The sequence below is a fragment of the Sus scrofa genome, chromosome 2, assembly GCF_054392235.1.
Source record: "Sus scrofa isolate SSC_HxYL_T2T_F1_AM1 chromosome 2, Sscrofa_HxYL_maternal_Yorkshire_Landrace_v2.0, whole genome shotgun sequence".
Taxonomy (NCBI): Eukaryota; Metazoa; Chordata; class Mammalia; order Artiodactyla; family Suidae; genus Sus; species Sus scrofa.
This window is the reverse complement of record NC_139384.1, coordinates 6,354,589-6,363,708: the sequence shown is the minus strand read 5'-3', so window position 1 is coordinate 6,363,708 and position 9,120 is coordinate 6,354,589.

Here is a 9,120-nt window from a genome sequence, read left to right as displayed (position 1 = left end):
GGTCACGCGTACCCTCTGCAAGGCTGCCTCTTGGGGAAGAGGTGGCAGGGGACTTAGGGACTCAGCCTCCAGGGCTACAAGCGTCACTGCACTTGGTGGCCAGGTTGCAGGGACTGGGGCCCTTCGTTGCGCCTCCTGGGAGCCTCGTCCAGGTTCATCAGGACAAGGGATCCCTCAGCGCGAGCTCCGTGAGGGACAAGCAAGAGCCTGGATGGAGGGAAGATGACAGGTGGCTCCCGGCGCCCCACCCCCACCTACACCCAGACGCATTCCGGATGGTTCACAGGTTTTTTATTTTTGTAATTTAAAAAAAATGAGAGTGGATTGAAATAATCCTGGGGTGGGGAGAATGTAAGCACGTGACAAAATACAGTTGCCTTAACCGACCGCTTTTGATGACAGTTTTTGCCTGGCAGACCCAACCCACCAAGCACCGTCGGCTCAGCTCCTTCTCGAGCTCACCTCAGTCTGCGGTCTGATTCTGGTTGAATTTTCACCGTGGCTCCTTCCTCAGATCCCTCAGGGAGGGTGCCCGTGGGATGTCTAAGCTTGGCCTAGGATCTGGGGGTTCTCAGGTCCTTTCTTCCCAAAACCCGTGAGGCCCGTCCAATGGTGGGACAGGCTGTGCCATCTCCTGGCTCCTGCCGAGCTCTTGTCGCTCACACCGTATCCTCTGCAGCCCATTAGGAGGCTGGCGCCATCATCAGAGCCACGGCCAGGCCTTGTCTAACAGTCAATCGGGGTCAAACTGACCCTGCCTCTGGCACTCTGACCCTGCGGCTCAGTGGACAGTAAGTAGTGGACAGGACTGAGAGGGGTCCTCCAGGAAGCCTCCTTGGTGAGCCTCTGCTTCCTCCCCGTCCCGTGGCCCCGGGCCCCAGGCCCACCCCAGTGCACACCAGCACCCTCCCCAGGCTGGGCCTGCCCACCTGGCACAGGTGACTGGGGGCTGGAAGGCAGCAGGGAGCCAGTTCAGCTCCCATGAGGTGGGAAGGCCTGTGCCCCCAGGGCACGTGGGACCCAGGGAGGTGGTGGGGGCCCCCCCAGCAGCCCTTCCCCAGCCCTTGGGAACTGGGTGCCTCCCACCGGGAAACCTCTGCTCAGGCTTCTGTGAGGGTCAGTGAGGTCTTAGGGCCTAGAGGCCAGCCCCCTGGGCACCAGGTCAGCGGGACTGCCTTTCCCTTTACACACCGTCTGACCCAGAGCAAATCACCCCTGAGTAATTCATATATATTTTTCGGCTGCACCTGCAGCATGCAGAAGTTCCCAGGTCAGGGATCGAACCCGAGCCACAGCGGTGACAACCCCAGGATCCTTAACACTAGGCCACCAAGGAACTCCCAAATTACCGAGTTTATAAAAAAATTTTTTTTGTCTTTTTAGGGCTGCACCCGCGGCGTATGGAGGTTCCCAGGCTAGGGGTCTAATCAGAGCTGTAGCCGCCAGCCTACGCCACAGCCACAGACAGCAAGGCTGGATCTGAGCTGAGTCTGCAACCTACACCACAGCTCACAGCAACGCCAGATCCTTAACCCACTGAGCAAAGCCAGGAATCAAACCCAGGTCCTTATGGATACGAGTCAGGTTCGTCAACCACTGAGCCACGACGGGAACTCTGCCACTCGTTCTTATCTGCAGGATGGGGCACATGATCTCAGGAGCCCCAGGGCTGCTGTGAGGCATAGTTCGGAACATTCATCCTTTCATTACTTCAACAAACGTTCGCTGCTCAGCGGTGTGGGGCCTGAGGTAAGGAGCAGGGCCAGACAGGCTGCCTGGGCCCCTGAGGGTCTGATGGCTGAGCAGCCGCTGAGCAAGGGCACCGCATGGCCTTCAAAAGGACTCTTGAGAGTCCGGCTTTAGTTTACAGAAGTCGGCGCCCTCCCTGGGGCACCAGGGCCCCTTCTCCAAGCCCAGCCCCCAAGGGGCCCTTTCTTCTGGGTCTGGCGATGGGAACGTTGGCCCTAAAGCCAGATCATCTGGAGCAGGCGTGGCCTCCGGGCTGTGCCCACCCCCTGCCCAAGTCCCTTGAAGCCCAGGTACCCAGCCCGAGGCTGCTGTCGGCTCAGGTCCAGTTCCGATCCCCAGCCGGGCAGGGTCCCTGCCTTCGCCCCGCCCCCTCTCCAGAGCACCCAGTTCATTTCCTGGAGGCCCAGGCGCCCTCCGGAGATTCTGAGTCCAAATTCTCCAGAGAAACAGAACCGACGGCACATAAACACATACCTGAGGAGATGTGGGAGTCGGCCACAGGATTCTGGAGGCTAGAAGTTCCCAGATCTGCTGTGTGCGAGCTGGAGACGCGGGGAGTCTCAGAGTCTGAAGGCCTGAGCGGGGAGGACGTCTGAGGGCGGGAGACCCTGTCCCAGCTGAACCCAGCAAGCGCCCTGCCCCTCCTTCCTTCCTCCGAATGGGTGAGGGGCTTCCCGACTCCATCTGCTGCTCCCGAAGCTAATCTCTTCCCACAGACACACCAGAAACACACGGTCTCACCAGCTATCTGGGAATCCCTGAGCCCAGTTAAGATGACACAAAGTTAACCACCACAATGAATCACCTAAAATGGTCTAGAAAAAAAATTTTTTTCTGCTTAAATGAAAACAGTAGTTTTTTTTCCTATACAAGGAATACTTTCTTTTCTTTCTTTTTTTTTTGCCACACCCACAGCATATGGAAACTCCCAGGCTGGGGATCAAATCCAAGCCACAGCTGCACCACAGTGGGAACTCCCGAGTCATACTTGGTGTTTGTCCTGCTTTCTACTGGTTTGCTGCTTTGCTTTCTCTCTGAGTGATTGAGTTTTAATGCCTTTCTTCTCACCAGCTTGGAAGTGACACACTGTTCTTTGAGAGATGAACCGTAGCATTTCCGTGTGGGTGGTAACAGTCTAAACTTGGTCAGCGAATCTGTGTCCCCCCGGGCTACGCGAAGCCTTGAGAACCCTGGAGTTCTAACTGCTCCTCCCTATTGTTATGCTTTTAATCTCCAGGCCCTTATTTTGACTTTGTAAGAAACACCCCCACATCAGACAAGATCCTCCTCACTCAGGACCTTGCCTCTCAGGTCTCTCCTCTGGAGCTGTTTCCATTCTCTCAGGAGTTCATCCAGAAGTCCTGTCTGTCGCTGGCAAACTCCCGGGTGGTTGGTCTGAGTGTCTTCACCTTGGTCTGGGGTGGAGACGGCATCCCCACTCACGGGGCTGTGGGGTCAAGGCCACCACCCCAGGGCCATTTCTGAGGCCCTAACACTGGGAGTTCGGGGTCAGGCTCACCTGGGGTCTCCTCTCCAGCTGGTCCCGGCCCTTCTGGCAACACGCATTCCCTGACTCTCGACACCCCACATCCTGCCATCTCAGGCGACGCTTCAAAATGCCTCAGCCTGGCGTTGCAGCCCCGCACCTCCTGGACTGCACACACCGCTGCCCTGCGCAGACGCACAGCCTGCCCGCCCTTCCCTCCTCCGTACACCTGCTCCAGGGGACACGGAAAAGCACAACTGCCCTCTGTGTCAATCTGTGCTCCCCCGTCGGGGGCGGGGAGGAGGCAGGCAGGAGGGATCCCCAAATGTGTCGATTTGTCAGCCCTGGAGAGAAAGGGACCCGGAAAGGGGGAGGACCACCGTGCAGAGGCCCCTCTCCACAAAGCTGTGTGGCCACGGCTGGTAACAGGGTGGAGGAGACCAGTCCATCAGGGCACAGACACTGCTGTACCAGTTCCCATTGTGGCACAGTGGGTTAAGAAGCCAGCTGCTGTGGCTCTGGTCACTGTGCGGGCTTGTTCCCCAGCCAGTGCAGTGGCTTAAAACATCTGGCGTCACTGCGGCTGCAGCTCGGATTCAATCCCTGGCCCAGGAACTTTGATATGTGATGGTGTAGCCATAAAACAACAACAAAAAACTGGCAGACAGGGCAGCTCCCCACCACGCTCCATCCTGCAGCCCAAATATGCTGGAGGGTTGAGGGACTAATAACACCTTGGTAACCAAATTCCCCTTGGTAACTAATTCCCCTCTTGGGCTGTGGAACTTGTTACCAGCGGCCAACCAGCCACCACCGCCACTTGGGGTCCTTGCACCCTGTGGAAGGGCTAAGAGTGCTGAGGTGCTACTGGGTTGTGGAATCTGGGTGGGTCGTTTGGGCTGCTGCAACCTGGGCCGGAGCTGACTTGCAGCTGGACGTGCTTAATGTGACCCCTGCTGGTAGCTTCTGTGAACACTGAACACTGAGCCAGGAACTGCTTACACCTCTCGCCAGGAACTGCTTACACCTCTCACTTCAGCCAAGGTCATGCAGTTGAACCACAGGGCATACTCCCAGGAACAAAAGAGTACTCTTCTCATATGAGAATTAACGAAATCAGGGAGTTCCCATTGTGGCTCAGCGGAAACGAATCCAACTAGTATCCCTGAGGATGCAGGTTCAATCCCTGGTCTCGCCCAGTGGGTCAGGGATCCTGTGCGGCTGTGGCTGTGGCTGTGGTGTAGGCCGGCAGCTGTAGCTCCGATTCAACCCTAGCCTAGGAACCTCCATGTGCCTACTGAGAAAGCGGTCCCCACTGGCTTGCGTGCTCCTCAGGCACAGGTAAGCAGAGATGGTGGAGCCTTGAATGAAGGCAGGATCCAGGGCCTGCAGCCCAAGGAACTTCCTCGGGGGACATCTGGGCAAATGCTAAGGACAAATGGCTGGCCTTTTCCTCCAACTACAAAGAAAGGAGCCCTACACCTGCCTTGTACTGAAGGCAGCATATTCCACAGATGAGAGACCAGGGTGCAGGGAGCCTGCAACGAGGATGCCTGGGAACGTCAGCAAGGGGTAAATCAAGCCCTGAGCCTCGGCCTCATCGCCTTCAGACCCTGTGGAATCAGTCTCGGCTTCAGAAATTACATCCCTCAAGACTCGTTGGTCCGGGACTTGCTCCTGCTCCTGAGAAGCGCCCACGCTCTATTCCCTTGGCACAAAACAGACTCGTGCACGCAGGCCAGACTTCAGTGGCCACGAAGCCTCACACAGGTAGGTTGGAAGCTAACGCCCTCAGGAGCAGCCTCGAGCAAAGGCTGACGGGAGCTGACGGAAAACCCCAGGGCGCCATGACTGAAGGGTTAGATGCTGGATCCCAGAGCTCCCTACAAAGGAAAATGCCAGTTCGGTCACCTGTAGTTTACACCTGCTAGAGAACAACTCGAGCTGAAATAACATGATCTACAAGATACACAACAGAAGGGTTACAGCTCAGGAATCAGTCAACTAGAAGACCAGTTTGAGAAAATCTTCCAAGAAGGACTGAAGAAAGTAAAAATGTAAAAGAAAAGCTAGGATACCTGGAAGATAGAAGTAAAGGTTCTAGCATCTGAACGAGAATAATTTCCCTAGAGAGGAATAGACACGGAGAAAGAAAACAAGGAACCCAAATCTCGTGGAATAATACAAACCAGCCCGGGGTTCCAGAAGGAGAAAAAAGGAGTAGCCCACACCTACATAGACTACACGGACCTTTACGACTACCAGAGAGAAAGCTTGCGGAGAGAAAAAGTGTATCATGTACAAAGGAGCAGAATCAGACTGGCATCAGATTTTTCAGTAGCAACAGTGGAGGTAAAAAGACAATGAAGTAGTGTTTTCTAAGGAGAAGGATAAAGAATTTAGGATCTAGGAGTTCCCATTGTGGCCTAGTGGTTAATGAATCCGACTAGGAACCATGAGGTTGCGGGTTCAATCCCTGCCTCAATCAGTGGGTTAAGGATCTGGCATTGCCGTGAGCTGTGGTGTAGGTTGCAGACATGGCTTGGATCTGGCATTGCTGTGGCTGTGGTGTAGGCAGGCAGCTACAGCTCCGATTAGACCCCTAGCCTGGGAACCTCCATGTGCCTCAGGAGCAGCCCTAAAAAAAGCAAAAAGACAAAAAAAAAAAAAAAAAAAAAAAAAAAAAGAATTTAGAATCTAGTGTTTTGGTTTTTTGTTTTTTTTTTTTTGTCTTTTTGCTATTTCTTTGGGCCGCTCCCGCAGCATATGGAGGTTCCCAGGCTAGGGGTTGAATCGGAGCTGCAGCCACTGGCCTACACCAGAGCCACAGCAACGTGGGATCCGAGCCACGTCTGCAACCTACACCACAGCTCACGGCAACGCCAGATCCTTTAACCCACTAAGCAAGGCCAGGGACCGAACCCGCAACCTCATGGTTCCTAGTCGGATTCGTTAACCACTGCACCACGACGGGAACTCCAGAATCTAGAATTTTATATCAAGCTGTTATTCACATTCGACAGATGGGTCCCCATATACCAATTATCACAATGAGTTAGTAAATGTTACTAGTTAAAAGACAAACAGTGATTCTGTTTTTAAAAATCCAAGAGTTCCCTTCGTGGCGCAGTGGTTAAGGAATCTAACTAGGAGCCATGAGGTTGCAGGTTTGATCCCTGGCCTTGCTCAGTGGGTTAAGGATCAGTGGTGCAGTGGTTAAGGAATCTGACTAGGAGCCATGAGGTTGCAGGTTTGATCCCTGGCCTTGCTCAGTGGGTTAAGGATCCGGCATTGCCGTGAGCTGTGGTGTAGGTCGCAGATGCGGCTCGGATCTTGTGTGGCTGTGGCTGTGGCTAGGCCAGCGGCTATAGCTCTGATTAGACCCCTAGCCTGGGAACCTCCATATGCCGCAGGATTGGTTGTAGAAAAGGCAAAAAGACCAAAAAAAACAAAAAAACAAAACAAAAAAAAACCCAGAGACACGTAAAACATGGGGACCTGCAAAGACAGAGCGTAACAGGCTGTCAGATGGGAGGCGAGAGGCAGGCCACCTGGAGGAAGGCAGTCAAAAGGCACAAACTCCCCGGTACGAGCATCCGGGATGCGACGTGGAGCACGACGACTACGGTGAAGCTGCAGGGCGGTACTCGGGAAGGATGTTGGGAGAGTTAAATCCTAAGAGTTCTCATCACTAGGAAAAAAAAAATGTTCCCCTTTCTTTTTATTGTACCCCTACGAGAAGAGAGACGTTAGCTGAGCCCACTTTGGGGATCATTTCACAACACACGTGACTCGAACCATCATGCTGTGTGCCTTAGACTTACATACACAGTGAGGTAGGTCAATTAGTTCTTGATAAAACTGGGAAGGAAAAAGAGAACAACTTATTAAGCAAAAATACTAACCAGAAGAAATCTGAGGTAGCTATACTGACACGAGATGAAATAAGATAAAAGGCCTCTGTAGGGATGGAAAGAGCCCATAAAAAAAGGGTTCCATTCACAGGAAGAGATAGCTAATTTTAACATGCTACCCTTAACATAAACTCACAATAGATTAAGCAAAAATTAGCAGATTACAGGAAGAGGCCGTTAAACCCACCTCGAGGACCCACTGCTGGTGAAGGCCAATTGACGCAACCTCTTTGGGAAATGCTTGGAGCCCTGCCGCAAGTTGTAACAGAAATCCCTCACTTAGGAATGTCTCACAGCAGTGACAGCGCCGGATCCTGAGCCTGCCGGGCCATCGGGGAATGAATGCCTATAGTGAACCTTTTTTGGTAATGGAGAAAAAAAAAGAAGAGGAGTTCTCTGGTGGTGCACTGGGTTAAGGATCTGGTGTTGTCACTGCTGTGGCTTGGGTTTGATCCCTGGCCTGGGAACTTCTGCATGTGACTGGCATGGCCGAGAAAAAAAAAAAAAAAAAAAAGGAACGGTCTCAGGGGAACCCTCTGATGTGCCCAAAGACACATGTACAAAAATGTTTACAACAGCAAAAATATGGGAAAAACCCACAGGCCATTAGCAAAGTGGCTAAGTTTGACACAGCCCCACAGGAAATGTTATAAACAGTCAAAACAAATGATCAACGGCATTTATATAGCATCAGACAGTAATGCAACATTAAATGAAAGATGTCAGTTCCAAAACATAACTTTCAGAAAATGCTACCCTTTTCTTAAAGTTAAAAACAACTTTACAAGGAAACCACATACAAGGAAAACAAAGACATTCGGATTTCAAGAAGATGGTTCCCATGGGTGGGAGAAGAGAAAATGGGATGGATAGAGCCAGGTGGGAGGCGGAGGCACACGGGAGCTTGGGCTACTGTCAAGTCCTCGATTTTGTTTTGTGGTGGTGAGTTTGAAGGTGCTGTCATTAAAAATAACCAGCAAGGAGCTGTGCTATAGCACAGCAGGTTAAGGATCTGGCATTGCTGCAGCTATGGCATAGGCTACAGCTGCGGTTCGGATTTGAACCCTGGCACGGGAATTTCCACATGCCATAGGGGCAGCCAAACACAAGAACAATGAAGTATTTAATTAAGGACCATAAAAGGCAGCATGATGGAAATTAGAAAACATTTAAAACTTAACTATAATGAAATTAGTAGGTACTTCACACCTATCACGATGGCTACTATCAAATAAAAAAATCCACTGATGGTAGGGAACATAGTTGGTGCGGCCGCCATGGAAAACCGCGTGGCAGTGGTTCCTTAAAAAACGAAAAACAGGGAGTTCCTGTTGTGGCTCAGCAGTAAAAACCCGAATAATACATATGAGGACGCAGGTTTGATCCCTGGCCTCGCTCAGTGGGTTAAGGATCTGGCATTACTACAAGCCATGGCATAGGTCGCAGATGCAGCTCGGATCCTGCGATGCTGTGGCTGTGGTGTAGGCCGGCAGCTGCAGTTCTGCTTCGACTCCTAGCCTGGGAACTTCCATATGCCCCAGGCGGAGCCCTAAAAAGGGGAAAAACAATTAAAAGCAGCCATCTGGCCTAGCAATTCCATTTCTGGGTATACATCCACAAAAACTGAAAGCAAGGTCTCACAGGAACCTGTACACCCGTGTTCAAAGCAGCATCAGTCACGAGGTCAAAGGCGGGGGGAATCCCTGAGTCCATCAACAGATGCATGAATAACGAAAACGAAAGTGGTACAGACAAGCAGCGGCATATGCACACACATTATTCAGCCTTAAAGAGGAAGGAAATTACGGCATCTCCTCCAGCGTGGATAAACCTTGAGAACATCACACAAAGTGAAATAAATAAGCCAGTCACAAAAGACAACTATTGTGTGAAACTATTGCGTGAGCCTACTTGTCTGTGGTAGCTCGTCGAACTCACAGAAACAGAGTAGAAAGGTGGTGACCAGGGACT